This window comes from Pan paniscus, chromosome 2 (assembly GCF_029289425.2).
Source record: "Pan paniscus chromosome 2, NHGRI_mPanPan1-v2.0_pri, whole genome shotgun sequence".
Taxonomy (NCBI): Eukaryota; Metazoa; Chordata; class Mammalia; order Primates; family Hominidae; genus Pan; species Pan paniscus.
In genome coordinates this window covers 97,968,978-97,986,385 of record NC_085926.1, presented here as the reverse complement: position 1 = coordinate 97,986,385, position 17,408 = coordinate 97,968,978, and the positions used below count along the sequence as shown (strand labels likewise).

Genomic DNA, 17,408 nt, shown 5'->3' with positions numbered 1-17,408 from the left:
CAAAATGTCACAACCTCTTGGCATAGGACATCCTGTTCAGCCTGTAATAGTCATTCAAATGAAGTGTTTCATGATAACAACATTGGCTTATGTGTGTATTGTCAACCAAGACCGTCCTAAAGGCTGTCAGAATGCATATATAAGGGCCTGTTCAGTCTATTAATCATCTAGATGTGCTGAAAAAAGGAAGGGGGAAAAAGCAGATGAAGAGAAGTCTGTACAAATCACTACTAGTTACTCAGGCTGCTGGGAAAATGTGCAGATGTTTCTTGATGCTACCTAAACTGTTTCTAAAACCACTGTCACATCTGTGTACTCATCTATATTAAAATGGAATGCTATTATCTGGAACTATACAAATGATTCTCGGGGAGAGAACTTTAATATACTGTTTATGGCCTGGATAAATAGTATTTATTTGAATAATTAATACTTTTTTTAAAAGAGGGAGTTAGATGAGAATTATGCAAATGAAATATGCAAATAAGCCACAAGAGAGAACTCTTTGTTTAATCTTACCTTGTAAGTGATAAGAGATGGTTACCTGTTCCAGAGATTGTCTTAGGTTCCTACTTCTCACTGACTTTTGTGGGTGCAGGAAGAAAAAAAAATATTCAGACAGCTTGGATTGATTCATGTATCCAATTATAAAATGCAGGTAGACAGATCAAGAAAGTTGTTAACTATGAGGCCAGGCACGGTGGCTCATGCCTGTAATCCCAGCATTTTGGAAGGCCGAGGTGGGCGGATGATGAGGTCAAGAGATCGAGACCATCCTGGCTAACACAGTGAAACCCCATCTCTACTAAAAATACAAAAAATTAGCCGGGCGTGGTGGCGGGCGTCTGTAGTCCCAGCTACTCGGGAGGCTGAGGCAGGAGAATGGTGTGAACCTGGGAGGCGGAGGTTGCAGTGAGCCGAGATCATGCCACTGCACTCCAGCCTGGGCAACAGAACAAGACTCCATCTCAAAAAAAAAAAAAAAGAAGAAAGTCGTTAACTGTGAAGAAAACCACTGGGGGGAATTACCACATGCCATTTAATATCTAATTTAAGGGAAGCACTGAGATCTTGGATGAAAAATTACTTGGTGATATACTGAAATATCAACTCTAGGGACGATGCTTTTCTAGATTCTTCTGGATTCCTAAAAATTTCCTAGATCTTATTTGGTATCTGGCTTTTCCAAGGTACTCCTGGTATCCCGCATATTATAAGACTGAATCTTACACTATCTAATTTGAAATAAATTTTACTATTTTCCTTTCCATTAGGTATTAAACCAAGTTGGTATTTTTGTAGAACTCCACTGAAATCTTTATACTGTGAAATCTTTATACTACATACTGTGAAATATAATCATAGATTATATTTCATCTGCTCTTTGATATTCCTGTAGCAGGTGAGTCTTGGCTGTACTTCTTATGTACTTCACAGGCTGTACTACTGTGACCAAGAACACTTAGAAAAGGTTGCTCAGTTTTTTGAGGTCAAGTTAATAAGTAAAGCAGACTAACTGAATTAGATAAAATGCATAATGGTTTTCACCACTACAGTGAAAGGTCTGGGAATGTCTCTGTGTTTGATGAAGTATTATTAGATGATGATAATTTCAATACCAATACAACACTGGTGAAAGCATAATTTCCTATTCTTTTTATAAGCATTAAATTTAGGAGTTTTCCAACATCTGTTATTGCTGAATTAATGCAAAATTATTGTCTCCCAACACAAAATTATTATTTCCTTAGGCAAGCAATATTGTGTGTGCATTTTTCAAAGATGTTTTATACATATGCAGACAAACATGTACGTTCATTCTTTCTTCTTTTTATTACATGCAAAAGGTAGCATACGATATAGACAATATGTTCTGTACTGTGCTTTTTGGACTTAACAATACATCTGGGAGATCCTGCTATATCAGTACATAAGGAGCAGCTGGGCACCGTGGCTTGGCACCTGTAATCTCAGCTACTTGGGAGGCTGAGGTGGGAGGATCGCTTGAGCCCAGGAGTTTGAGGCTACTATGTAGGACATGGACTGAGATCGTGTCCTTTAAAAAGAAACAAACAAACAAAACCCATAAATAGCTTTCCAGTTTTTGTTATGGAAGCATAGTATTGGATAAATGAATAATCCTATTTACTTCCAGTCCCTACAAAAGTACATTTAGGTTATTTCCAATCTTTTGCAATTACAATGTTTGTTAATTTTGAAATTAAACCGAACAGTCGATAAGAAACTACAACTGACTGAGTAGTATTGCCTGTTTCCGCTCCCTACTTGAATTCTCTATAAGCAAAAAAATGGTGAAAAAAGGAATAATTTGGCTAATCAGCTTTTGGATAATTCAATATCTTATTTTTCTATCTGTTGCCAGTTAAGCAATTTTTTTTGGATGGGCTCAAAATAATAGACTCATTACTTCATTATTTTTCTTATTATTTCTGTAAGAGTTATATTTTAATGAGAAGAAAAGAGAGACCGGGCGTGGTGGCTCACGCCTGTAATCACAGCACTTTGGGAGGCCAGGGCAGTTGATCACCTGAAGTCAGGAGTTCAAGATCAGCCTGGCCAGTATGGTGAAACCCTGTCTCTACTAAAAATACAAAAATTAGCTGGACATGGTGGCAGGTGCCTGTAATCCCAGCTACTCGGGAGGCTGAGGCAAGGAGAATTGCTTGAACCCAGGAGGCAGAGGTTGCAGTGAGCCGAGATTGTGCCACTGCACTCCACCTGGGCGACAGAGCGAGATTTGAGACTCTGTTTCCCAAAAAAAAAAAAAAAGAAAAGCGCTTAAAAAGGAAAACCTAAGCGATTCAGAGCCAGTTAGTGTGGCTGTAAAGCTACTCAGGTAATTGTGAGGAAGAAATTAGTAGAGCTTTAGTTTTTTAAAGGTCTTAATCTGTACTGGAGGTCAAGTTATCATCACTGTCATTTTCCTCAAAAACATTTAAACATTCACTTATACACAGCTTTATGCAATGAGCTTCCCAAAGCAAGCAAGATGCATAGAGAAACTTATCAGGACAGAGCTAAAACAAATGTAGGTGTGCCTCAATTTACAGAAGGGGATATGGGACACTATTTCTATGTTATTTATACATTTTATGATTTGAACATAAAGAGTGCTAAAAGGATTTCTGTAGCAACTTTGTTGGGAGACAAAAATTTTGTATTCCTCAGTTTATCTTAGGGTATGATTTTCAGATTTCTATATGTTGCGCTGGCTTTATTTAAAGTGAAGATAACAATGTGCGTGTGTGTATGTGTCTGTTTGCTTTGTTTTAATCTTTTGTTAAATTTTAAAATAACTTCAAACTTAAAAGTTGCAAGAATACTACAAAAATCTTTTACCCTTCACCCATATTCACCAGTTATTAAAATTTTTTACCACTTTTGCATTTTATTCTCTTTCTACATATACACACATTTGTTTTTCTAAACCATCTGAGTAAGTTGCAGACATCATGTCCCTTTGCCTCTAAATATTACAATGTATTTTCCTAAGAATAAAGAAATTCACTTACTCCACAATGATCAAAATCAGGAAATGTATATAAACACAACATTATGTTTCATCCCCACATTTTATTCAAATTTTACCAATTGTCCCAATACTGTTCTGTTTGCATTTCCTCCCCCGATCCAGGATCCAAATGAAAGAACCCACACATTTAGTTTTTATGTCTCTTTGGTTTCTTTTAATCTGAAATGGCTCAGCTTTATTTATGTGTTTCAGGATACTAACATTTTTGAAGAGTATCTTTTAGTTTAGGTTTGTCTGATATTTCCTTAATATTAAATTAATTATGCATATTTGGGGCAGGAATACCACAGAAATAACGTATCTTTCTCACTGTGTAATATCAAGAAGCACAAGATGTCAATTTGTTCTACTATTGATGATGGTAACTTTGATCACTTGGTTAAAGTGTCACTACCAGGCTTCTCTACTCCAAAACTACTATTTCCCATGATTATTAATAAGTAATTTGTGGAAAATTCTTTGAGATATGTAAATATCCTGTTCCTCACTGAACTTTTAAAAAATTGTTTCAGCAGCCATTGATACTTCTTAACTATTTGCAACTATGATGGCTGCAAAATGGTGGTTTTCTAATCTATATTTCTTCTACATTTATTAGTAGGCATTCTACTGTAAAGAATAACTTTTCTTTCTTACACATGTAGTATCTACCTATTATCACCATGAACAAACTCATGAATTCTTATTTTATTCAATGGGTCACCTTCCATTTTATAATTATTTCGCTCTTCAGGTTGTTTCAGATTAGGCCAGTGGCAGTCCTTTCAAGCCAACTCTGGTGTCCTTTGGACATGTCCTCAACATTTTTTGAGACTTCCTAACATCGTGGCATGAAAAGATGTTCCAGGCTCATCTTTTTTTTCCTCCAACAGCCCTGCAGTCAGCTACTTCTCCAAGAAGGCTTTGTTCCTCTTAGTGGGAAATGAGATGTAGAAGCTTTATGTGTTGCATGTGTTCATTGCTACAAGGTGTCATTGATTCTAGACCTTTTTAGTTGACAGAGCTAGGAAATTTTTCATGCCTTAGAAGACCTTCCTAAAAGTGGATTTAGGAACTACTATACCATAATTCCTTTTATATTAAGTTTATGCAATGTGTAGAGATGGTACAGGGGTTTTTAGTTTTGGGTTCTATGTTACAATGGACTTATAATTACACTGACTACTAGTAAACATTATTATCCCAGAAGAATCTGATGAGATCCCTGAGAATAAGGACTATGTCTCATTCATCTTTTTATCCTCAGAGCCCAATAAAGTTCAAATCACATAATAGACAATCCATAGAAATTACATGTATGTGATTTGCTTCCAAAGAATCCAATGTGGGGGAAAGGAATAAAGATGTAACAAAGTTGGCCATGAGTTGATGACTGCTATAGCTCGTGATGAGCACATGGGGATTCTTTCTTTTCCATTTCTCTCTACATTTGAATTTTTCTATTATAATAAAATAAATTTAAAGGTAATCAAGAAATACCCCTATATCAGAATGATAAAAGTTTCTGCCTCTTCTATGGTTCAATTTCTTTAACAGTTTGGTGGGGTGAAAAAGGTCAAAGTGTTTGATTACCGGGAACCAGAGGGCATTAAAAAATTCAAGTAAATAATTCAGCTGTGTGCAGTGTCTCACGCCTGTAATCGCAGCACTTTGGGAGGCTGAGGCGGGTGGATCAGGAGTTCGAGACCAGCCTGGCCAACATGGTGAAACCCTGTCTCTACTAAAAATACCAAATTAGCTGGGCGTGGTGGCATGCGCCTGTAGTCCCAGCTACTCCGGAGGCTGAGGCAGGAGAATTGCTTGAACCCAGGAGGCGGGGGTTGCAGTGAGCCAAGATTGTGCCATTGAACTCCAGCCTGGGTGACAGAGTGAGACTGTGTCTCAAATAATAATAATACTAATAATTTAAGGAGGAATATGCGCACAGCATGGACATTCATTTATGAATTTAATTGTTTAAAATACATTTGGTTCAAGGGACTTGAAAATGTAGATGGCTTTCATCATCAAATTGCTAATAATCCTAGAAAGCACAAACTTGAACCACATACAATTTGGATAACAATTTCGAATATACATTTATGATAACAGATCAACCCTAAAAAATAACATAAGATAAACAGGTCTTCAAGCTATCTGGAGAGAACCCCCTAGCATTTTGCTGACTACATGGAGATAGCAAAATGGCTTTTTTCTTGACATCCCAAGTTGTTTTTTGATACTTAAACAACTGATAGTCAAAACATTAAAATAGGAAAGTGGACTACTGCAGTGATTGAGATATTCTACTGAGAAAAAACACCACAAACAAATATATTCGTATGTATATACCGTTTACTGATCAGAGTGGATATTCTCCTAAGGCTGCATATTTCACAGAAAGTCTAGGTTTAAAGCATGCCCCTCCTTCCCATTAGGAAAACTGACACTAATATTCTTTATCAACATTATTTCAAGCAGGTGTACTTTGAACTCTGAGGGTTCCCCATCATAAATCTAAACTCACTGTCTTACCTAAATACTAGACATTTGCTATCAGATTAAAAGTGTCTGCTTAGTTTTACTGATAAGGAAGCATGTTTAAATGACCAAAAGCAGCCAATTCAGATGGGATTTGAGGCCCCAAATAATTTCCTCTATTATTTAGGCAACACAAAGAACCTTTTGGATTACTGGAATGAAGTGGCTACCTTTTAACCAATGTTGATTCAAAAAGTGCATTCCTTACTAAAGCCAGTGTGAAAATGCTAGTGAATTCTTTCCACTACATCTGGCCATAATCAGAATGCTAACATTCTGCAGCCTGCACATTGTAAATAAATACAGCCCAAATAACTTCTTACTGCTGCCATTGAGTGTACATTTTCTCCAGACAATAAGTGGTACATTAGCACATATTTGTCCCCTGGCTGCAGCTTTTTCCCCCCATTCTGAGTTCCTGGATATACTTTTGAGACAGTCTAGAAAAACCAGTCTTGTGCTACACAGAGATCAGGAACTTTCCCCACAATGGAATTTAGTGTCCATAATCACCAACATCCAGTCTTGTCAATTTCAATGGATGATGATGCAAATTACTTCTTTTCTTAAGTGTATTAACGGGTCACTAATGTAAGCAAAATAACGCATGGCGGGTTGAATAATAGCACCATGTTTCTTCAATCAAATAACCATACTGTGTGTCTGGTTGTGGTTTCAAAGAAATCTGGATTAAATAATATGATTCATATATAAAAAGGCTGGCTAAGAACTGGATTTTGGTACTGCTCAGTTATACATAAAACAGTCACTTTTGTACTAGATGTTCACTTAGGAAAATAATATTGTTTCCTCTGAGACAGGTATACTGGATACTTGACCTCTAAATCCTAAAAACAATTCATGGAAAGAATAAAATTTAGAGGAGCAAGAACAGGGCTGAGTCACCACATATTCTCAATATATCAGGTTTTTTTTAAAAATTCAATTCTGAATTGTCAAAGAGGCACTTTCTGAACTTATTAAGCTTTTTAATTTCCTACTGACCATTTAAAAAGCTCCCGTCCTAATATCTGCTTTTCAGGCTACTTTCCAGGGTAAGAATTTAAGAGTGCAGTTGAGGGGCAGTACATGATTTGGTGCAGGCAAGTTAACACAGAGTCCAACTTTAAGAATCCTGGTCTTGAAGACAGTGTTTGCTTAAGTTTTACAATGTTACAAACATTAGTCAAGACCTTCAAGAAGATAACACAAAGCTCTAGGAGCTGTGATTTTCAAAGGGGATTTGGGAATGAGGGTTTGATGGAAGCCTTCCAGAGCTGCAGCTGCCGAGCTTGTGGGTTTTCCATTGGCTGCCACTCGATAGAGGTGAGGCAGGAGGAAGAATTCTTTGAGGGCAAGTTCAGACAGTGAATAGTTCAAGGATGCAGCCTGCCTGGAAATTGCAAGCAGTCAATGGACACATAAACCACAAATGTTACAAGGCACAATTAGTTCGATTTTTTCTAAGGTTTTAAGGGGCCAAAATAATTCCATTACCATACAGTAACCACAGAGTAAAATTAGTATTTATAAAGTAACGCTATCCAGCAATATAGTTGAAGATAGTTTTCCTGAATTCTTTTTTTTTTTTTTTGGTTACCATGTCTCATCAATGGTAACAGTAGAGTGGAAACCACACTAACTTTCATGTGAGGGGGATACGGATTGCAATTTGGCCCTGGTACTTGGTGTTTGTGTGACTGAACTTCAGCATCATTTTCAACAGGAGAATAATACCTACCTTGCAGGCTTGTTGCAGGGAATAAATGTAATAATGTATGTTAGGTGGCAGCAAATAGTAGCAGCTCAAAAAATAGTTAATTATGTTATCATTGTCATAAGTGTCATAATTAATGGTCCTTTGTTACACACAACTGCATTACCATTTATGCAATTGTTATAAGTGAGTTACCTACAAAGCAACAAAAGCTGTATTCAACTGCCCATAAATTATTCATACTATTTTAAAAAATGTTTCTTTATGGTTTTACATTTACAGGTTCTTTTTATTTTAAAGTTCGTCAATATAGCCTATATGTCAAAAAATAGAGATTTTTATGTGTTCTTGTGATACAAAATGCATTTTCTGTGAGCTTTACAATGTTATGAATCAGTTTTTGCGAAAGGGGAATTCGGCTAGCTGTCTCCTCTCTGCCTCAGACAGACTTCACAATGATTCACAGATAAAAGAAACCACCAGCTGCCATTCCGAATAAAATGTTCTGTTGGCTCTGCATACCTTATGGCAAGCTCTAAGTCACATGTCCTCTTCTTATTTCCACTTTTCTTCTCTAAAGCCAGCTATAACCTGCATTTCATAAATCTTAAGAGAGTAAATCAAAATAACCAATCTGGAATTTGACCTAGTACCAACTAAGATTACCTAAAACAGAATCAAGGGCCAAGGCATCCATCTGCTCTCTCTGAAAGAGGCATACATAATAATTTCCTCTACCACATTTAAATAATTGTCTTTCAAGTATCATATTTTTCTCCATGTTTTAACACCTACAATCTTCCTCACGTTTCATTATTTATGCCCATAGGGCAGGGGTTAGCAAACTATGGCTAATGGGCTAGACCTGGTCTGTAGCCTGTCTTTATATAATCTGAAAGCATAATTTTTACATTTTTAAACAGCTGAAAAAATTAAAAATTAGGATTTTTCATGATGCATGAAAAATACATAAAATTCAAATTTAACTGTCCAAAATATAGTTTTATGGAAACACAGCCATGCTCATTAATTTATGTATTGTCTTTGGCTGATTTTGACCTAGTTTAGTAGTTACTACACAGACCATATGGCCAGCAAGGCCTAAAATATTTCCTATTTTTGCTTTTACAAAAAAGTCTGTTGACACTGCCCTAGTGGGGTGTTTCCCTTGGGAGAAAGTGAGGTAAATAAACGTAAAATACAAGGTCCTCCCTCCCTGTCTTTGCCTTCTTGTCGTAGATCCTCAGCCTTAGAAGGAAAATTGGCTTAGCTTGACTTTTCCTTGAGGGGAGAGAATGGGTTAGTTAAAAAAAAAGAACACAGGAGGAGCCAAGGGATGCGGGTCTCAGGTCTTGTTTGGGTGTTGGGTTTTTATGCTCAGTTTGGACAATTACTTTTCTAGTTCTGTAACGTGGCTTCTTCCTTGTTGCGCTCTGAATTTCCTTTATATTTGAAAAAAGGAATCCTTCACTCACTTACTAGATCACCATGATGATAATGTGAACCCTACCACCAACTCCTTCCTCACCCCACTTCCCAAATCAATCCAGGATGAGTGGAAACGAGGGTAACAGGAACTTTGGAAACATTTCTATTGGACTGCCAGATGAAAGTTTAAAACCTACTGTTTTAAACCTATGGAGATAGGCCTCCATTGTGACCACATAACTAATACAATGAATAGCTCATCCTGCTTTCCACTGGAGAATGGGGTACTTTGGGCATATGAGACTGAATCACTTGTTTTCTGGAAATTCCCTATTATAAATATGACATTTAAGTACATAGTCTAAAAATGCTGATGTCTAGGAAAATATGTTCTAAATTATAGCAGAAAAAAATAGAATCTGACAGCTGGACAAAGGAATAAAGGCAGAATGGGCAAAGATCATTTTATGTTAGGAAGAGAGTAACAGAGATGTTTATATTCACACAGATATTATCAGGTGGTAAATATATTTCTCATCAGACTTCGTATCTCATAGATTTTATATTATAATGCAAATCTATATATTTTTCATTCTTAAGCCAAGAATATCTATATAGTTGCACAGTAAAGAAAATTTTACCACAGTGCACTTTAAAAACCACTTATACCTTATTAGGTTATAAATTGACCAAAGCTTTTGCCATACCACATCCTTGCTGCAGGGAGGGAAAACGGATTGATTTCACTGCACCAATCTCCCTTTTGCTAACTATATAGCTGATTTGTGTTTATATGGTAGAGGAAAAGCAGCAGTTATTGGATACTGGTTTAATGTAGAAGGTTAAATTAGTTGTGGGGACAATGATTACTCATGATTCCAAATGGTGAACCGAACTTGGAGTCTTAGCCTGCTTTTTTAGTCACACTGCATTACTAAGCAACTTTGGAACAGGTGCTCTCAATGGGAAAACAGGTTCTGAGAAAAGACTAGAGTAGATGAGACATGCATGAATGAGAATGAGCAATAATGCCTTAAGTAGGGAGGACGAACCATTACCCTATTACAAATATGATGAAAATTATCAATACTCATTACAATTAGAGTTGGAAAAGCTCTTAGAGGACAATGAGTCCAAGTTTCTTTCATGGAAAACCAACACGCATGCCAGGGAGCCACTGTCTAGTTTTGGCCTGATCACTGACTTCTGGTGGCAGAGATCCCTTTCTCATCCAAGCCAGCTCTTTTCCTTTTGGTACAACTCCAATATTATACAGTCAAAATGCCCAAAAAGAGTAGAGAAAATAATATTAAACTAGAAAATAGGAGTTCCAAATTCCAATTTCAGTCCTATGGTTAACTCTAGTTGTGTGACTTTAGGCAAGTGTTTGGTGCTCGTTGGGCCTCCGTTTCCTTATCTGTAAAACAAGGGTTTTAAGGTCCTTTCCAGTTCTGATTTTCTCCATTTCTATACTTTCCATTCCATGCTAGAGAGATGTGAAGCAGTTGTGAGAAAGTTACAAACAGCTGTGAAGTTTTTCTTCTTAGAGTCCTCACTCATGTCACACCTGGGCTGTTTCTAAACGTTCCAAGATCTCTTGGTCTTTATCTCAGCTTTCCAGATGACATATAGTTTGATTTTATTTTGACTGTTGACATCTCCTAGAATGTTATCATGACTCAGAATCTGCCCTTTTTTGTCACTATATAGCGTAGTGACAGGCTCAGCTACAAAAGCCCTCTTAGTAGCAGTTTGTCTAGCAGAATTTTAAAGTTGCTGGTTTTTATTTTAAAAAAGAAACCATCAGAAATGTTGTACTGTTCTCACACACTAAGTCTTATTCTATCTTCTATGGAATGTCAGTAAACTGCTCAGTATTTGCTGTTTTATTTTAGTGATTAGACTATTTAGGCTGGAATAAACCTTAAGCTCAAAGAAAAGCTATGTCTTTAATAAACTCCAATTAATGCACACTGGTATGGTCTATGTATATATAGGCTATATTTTTAGAAACAAAACCACTATTTAATGTGATAGTAACTTGGCAAAGGTTGCAAATGCAACAGTAAAATGAATGACTATTTAGCTTTTTATTTATGTAACTAAAGTGGATACAATTAAGAAGACTGTGCCTAGGGGACTTGACTTTATTGAACAATTATCATAACCAAAATCAATAGTGTTATGTGACTAAAACAAAGCTTTTCTGTACAAATAAGTAAATTTATTTTTGTAATATATTTTAAAATTAATTTTAATATTTTATTTATACATGTGAAAATAAAAAATAATTCTTTTTAGACAAATAAATCTGAAAAATTTTTAAAGTTTTTATTTACTTATTTTTTAAGGACGAGGTCTTGCTATGTTGCCCAGGCTGGCTTGGAACTCCTGAGCTCAAGCAATCCTTCTGCCTCAGCTCCCAGGGTAGCTTGGGACAATAGGCATGCACCACCATTCCAGGCTCAAAAAAAATTTTTTTAAAGAAAAATAATCGAATTGAGTTTAGGTGCTCAAGTAACTGCTCAAGTAACGGACTGACGAGCTTGTAAAACATCAACAGGATATATATGTATATGTTTATGTTTATATGTGTGTGTGTGTCTTTGTGTGTGTTACACACCTCAGTAAAAAGGTGTATTGAAACACATCACCATTGAATAGTTCACAGTAATGAGTTTGGAGTCTAGTACAGTTGGTGTGATAGCTTATCAGAGTCAACTCTTCTTAAGAAAACAAGAACTGACTCTTGGAAATGTGCTATTATCATTGACAAGGAACTAGAGATTATTTTCTAACTGGATAAATTATCATAAATACTTCCATCAATGGAAAAAATGCTATTCCATCATTGTCTCTTTTAGCCTTATATTTATAATTTAGATGTATTTATTAAATGCCTACTAGGTAAATGCATATTATTTTAAAAAAATAATGAAAAATTTTGTAATTAGTAATAAAATATATTACCTCAGTCTTTGCTAAGGCCTATTCTCCAACGTGAATTAAATCATACTCCATCTGTAAGAATGAATATTAAACTTACAAGGAACAACAGAAAAACCACCTTAGCAGAAAGGCCAAACAACCACCAGCTGTTGCCTGGAATATAGCAATAACCTCCTAAATGCTTATCTTGAATCCAGTACTGGAAGAAGAGTCAAAGTAGTAAAGGTTAAGGGCTAAGTAAGAGCAAAGGCTAAAAAATGACAGCCTGGGTTTGATAGGTTAGCTGTGTGACTTCAGGCAAATTACTTAGCTTCAGTGTGTCTGAGTTTCCTCATCTGCAAAACTGGGATAATGATATCATTTAACTCAATGGAATGATGTAAGAATTAACTAAAATAATCTGTATAAAGCAATTAGCATGCTGCCTGGCATTAGTGTTTAATAAATGTTAGTTGCATTTGCTTTGTCATTATTATTATTCATCTCCTAAATTCCCAGAATAGCCAGAGTAAAATTTAATCAATATAAATCCAACCCCATCATTTCAGTACTTAGAAATTCTTTAACAGCTTCCCATTGGACGTAACAACAGCATTCAAACTCCTTACCATGGTCTGCAAGATTTGGCCCTGTCTACTCGCCAACATCTTTTCTGACCACTTTCCCTCTCACTCCCAACTCTAGTTTCGCTTGTTCTCTTCCTAAGCATCATGGGTATTTTTACACCTGTCTTTACACATGCTTTTCCCTCTGAGATAATCTTCCTCTGACTTATTGCTTGCCCAGTTCTAAACTCTGTGTTGCAGAAAGCAAGTCAAACTGTTCAAATGTGTGCTACCTTCAGAGATTTGAAAGTTCACTCAGGAGGCTGAAATAATTCACACAACATTTTCCATATTCTAAACAGCAATACCTTGGGAAAAACAATGTTGAGGCACAAAACAATAAGCATGTATCGAAGTTGAGCAGGGTGGAAGTAGGAGGGTACATGTGGGAATGGAAGGGAAGAACTCATCTGTGGTTTCCTGAGCAGGGCAGGCATCATGATGCATTCATAAAGTCTGTTCCCAAGCTACAAGGAGCTGCTGGAGAAGCATTCATTCTTCTTTTTGACTGTAGGCCAAAAGAAGTACAGCCCAGGTTTGGCCTATTGAAGAGTTTTATTTGGCCCAAAGTTAAAAAAATTGTTTTTAAGATTCATTCATTCATCAAACATTTATTGAACACCTACCATGTGTGAGGCTCATTTCCAGATGTAAACAGCAGTGAACAAATACACAAAATCATATAAAGTCCCTATCCATGTGGAATCTACATTCTAGTGCAGAAAACAGGTAATAAAAAATTGATGGAGTATACTAGACCATATGTGATAAGGAGAAACAAAAAGCAGAGAAGGTGGAGAGGAAGGATGTGTGTATTCATGTGTGTAAGTTTAGATAGCGTGTCCAAGGCAGGTTTCACTGAGAAGATGACATTTAAGCAAAGGGATGCAGGGGATGAATGGGCCGTAGAGATACCTGGAAAAATAGGGAACAGCAAGGACAAAGGTCACAAGGAGGAAATGAGCTGGCATATGTGAGGAACAGACAGGAGGCCAATGTAGCTGCAGAGATGAGGTCGGAGAGTCTTATGGGTTATTGGGAGGATCTTGGCTTTCATGCTGAGTAAGATGCGGAGACTTTGGAGGATTGTGGGCAGTGGGGCGATGTGATCTGACTTACAGTTCTGGCTGCAGGAGAGAAAGAATGGAAGCAGTGAGACCAGTTAGGAGGCTACTGCAACAATCTTGGAGAGAGACGGTGGTGGTTTGGACCACAGTAGTGCAACAGAAATCCGTAAGAAGTGATCAGATTCTGAATATATTTTGAGGATAGAGCCAACAGGATTTCCTGATGAATTAGATGTGGGTTTTGAAAGGAAGACAGGAGTGAAGGACAACTCCAAGTTTTCTGCTTTGAACAAGTGGAAGAAAAGAGTTGCCAACATTTAAAATCAGGAGATTTAATTTAATAATCCAGACTTCCAGCTCCTCTCAAAATACTGGAAGATCTGGTCAACTACATAACTGCATTTTTCACATGATAAAAAATGAACAGGAGCTGAGAAGCAGTTGCCCCATTAAGACAAGACACTGGCCCTTTGGTTCACTATCGACCTTGCTCCTTGTTTTATGTCTGGCCTTCTGAATAATAAATAGCTGTCCGTGCCTGTCTGTTTCCTGCAGACAGCTTGAGTTTAGGATCCCTGCCCAAAGTTCTACCATATACTCATGGCAGCAAAAATATAACATAAATTTGCCCACAATTTTGACTAAACAAAGGGCATTTTTGACAAAGTATTTTAAAACAGGCCATAAAAAGGATACCTGCTACAGCCTACTCTTCCAGATTTCTCCTCTATGGCAATTTGACAGCATCCTGATACAGAGGTCCAGCCTCGTCCAGCCTTGTGGTAAAAAGAAAAGCTTCTTGAAAAAAACTCCTCTTTCACATATTCTGATTTCATTAAGTCTAAATCCCAAGACTCAGGTCATAGTCTGTGTCCATATTGCCTGGGAGCGAGGTAAGGTACTTGACCATACCAGCTCTAATACCACATCTCACTACACCTGTGCTTTCCAAACAAGGGAGCTCCGAGGCCCAGGCTGGTACCAAGGCAAACTGGCTCTAAGCCTGTGTTATCACCACCAAGCCTGGTAACCGGCAGATTATTTATCTTCCCTGGGCTTACCAACAAAAAATGGAGGTCGACTACAGCAGAGCTTCTCAAACTCTAATGTATATATGAATCCCCTATTCTAGATGATTATTTAGCTTCACTTACATGAAAATCACTGGCTTAGAATAAAGTGCCTGGTAACAATGTCTCTGTGGACGACCTGGTATGTTTCTCCTCAGCAAATAGAAATAACATGAACCCAAAGACTTGTTTCACTTTGTCTACCAGGAAGCTCAGAGCTAAATGCACTGCTCAATATAACAGCAAAGCCATCTTACCTCAGGGATTCGAGTATAACATCTTTCCCCGTTCCTTCGTATTCATGCTAATGGTTTTGATTTTATTTATCTATTTTAACCCTAGGCAACATCAAATCCTTTCTGAAAGTGGGTGGGGAAGGAAGACAACACTGGAAGGAAGGAAGAGAAGAAGGAAAGTGATTTAAAAAAAATCTTCCCAAGTTGGTATTAGGAAAGTTAGCAAATACGGTTTGTGAATGTGATCAAATAAATACAAACCTAATCATCTGGCTCAAACCCAAAAGCAGTTTTGTTTCAGAGGCCTGTGCCCTTTAGACCAACAAAAATAGCCACAAACAGTATGGGGCTGTGTAGTGGCAAGAAGGACGAGCCCTACTATAGGCATAGGAAAATTCTTCCACTCAGCCTTTCTCTCTTTTAGCTAAGTATGGTCATTGACAGAATTGGGAAATCTTACGGCCTCGATTAACTCCCTGCAATAACAGAGTCTGTTTTATTATCAGGAAGAATTCAAAGAAAAATGCGTGTTAATTAGTAACACAAAAACTATGGGTAAAGTAAGCATCAAGACAGATATTTTGTGGTAATAAATCAAGCTCGATAAACTTGCATTTTTTACCTTTGGCAGCAGTCAGACAAGCACATTAAAAGCCCAGGATATCAGTCCTGCTCTGGTGCCCTGATAGCTTGAAAGTCAGGATAGCCTGCTTGGCTACGAATGTTTCTGACCTTGGGCAAGCCTTGTAACCACCCTGGACCCCCTCCATAAAATGAAGACAGTGTGGAGAGCACAGATTCAGAAGCCTCCGTAACTGAGCTCCACTTAACCAATTCTATCCCTGTGTTTCAACCAGGACTGAGCCCACACATGCTGAATAAGAGAGGCTAGAAGGTCACTCACTAGTATATCCCATGCATTTCTTCCAACTGTTTAGAGTTGTATTTGTTCTCAAACCTGCCTATGCCTGTTGGATTTGTTACTATAATTACATAATTTAATATGATGTAAACTGGTGAAATATAACCATGAAAGAAAAGAGTTGCTTCCTATGAAAGGTACATTGAATAGTCTAAGGAGACCTGATAAAGGCAGGTGACTTAAACTGACTCTCAGGGCAGATGTAAATCAGACAATTGTGGAAGACAGGAAAACAATTTGTAAAAATCTAGAAGGATTCCTTCTACAGTCTGCTCTATAGGGGCCAAAATTTAACAAAATTGAAATGAGAAATCATAGAAAATGCAATCACTAAGGTATAATTAACATGAGAAAAATGTTAGGAAATTGTAATTGGCAAACCTATAATCAAAGAAAAGGCCTTGGCTCTACACCAAGGCTTCTACTGCAATGGGAAAGGGAGTAAGAACCCTGGTGAAATATTACAGAGGCCCCATGGCTGTTATTTACAACCAGATGAAATAGGCGACCATGACACTGAAAGACCTTTCCAGGAAGGAGCTGAAGACGGAGTGTGGAAGATGTAGTTAGAGTTGTGGGAGGAAGGGACACACAGACACTACTCTTGATAGTCTGGCATATCCTTGCCAGTCTGTCAGCTGAAAGGGGAGTGAACCCACTTCTACTGAGAATCATAGGTTGGTATCTACTAAGTTCCCAGGAAGTAAAGATTTCTTTAACTGCTAGCATTTTTCTTCTACTCCTCCCTCCCCAGTTTTTAAAATGTTTGCTAAAATTATTTGATGAGTAATACTATATGTTGAGTTTACCTGGGCAATGAGTACTGTGAAGGAGAACATAGTATGCTTTGCTTTCCTGAGAGTAAGACATGCAGAGCAGGAGTAGTTCTAGGTAGAAATACTAGTTTTCAATGGCGAGACCAGGCCTGTAATTTTCTGCAGCATACCATGACATCATGGTTTATATGAGGCCAACTCCATAAATCAAGCCTTACCTAATTAGAGATTCTTCTGGAGATCTACATTATTAGAGCAAATAATTAAAACAGCCCAAGCAAAAATAAAAGCCAGATCTGTTTACAAAAATGTTCTCTCCCCCCAAGAAACTCTTTTAGTCTCATACCACTTACAGTTCTTTCACATTTAGTAAATTATAGACTCGGAGCATTTCTTTTTAGTCTGACTTCACTTTCAAGGAATTCTTCAATTAACTTTACGTTGCTTTAAGCTGTTCATCCAACGAGAAAACAATCTGTGGTTTCTGACTCCTTTGTGTGCCAATGGCTGCCATCCATGTTTGACTTTCAGACACACTGTCTCTTGAGAGCCAGGCTCTGTTTGC

The 17,408-nt window shown here is 37.4% G+C and overlaps 1 protein-coding gene across 2 annotated transcripts in view; it reads right to left on the bottom strand.

Moving 5' to 3' along the window:
• CMSS1 (cms1 ribosomal small subunit homolog) overlaps positions 1–17,408 on the bottom strand; it is a 360,423-nt gene that overhangs the window by 137,471 nt on the left and 205,544 nt on the right. Inside the window, exon 1 of one of the 2 annotated variants that reach the window (XM_008975393.6) lies at positions 520–10,792. The exons of the other annotated variant lie outside the window; for it this stretch is intronic. The gene's annotated coding sequence lies outside the window, so the exon portion shown is untranslated. Of the gene's footprint in view, positions 1–519; positions 10,793–17,408 lie in introns of those variants that run through there. 2 annotated transcript variants of the gene reach the window in all.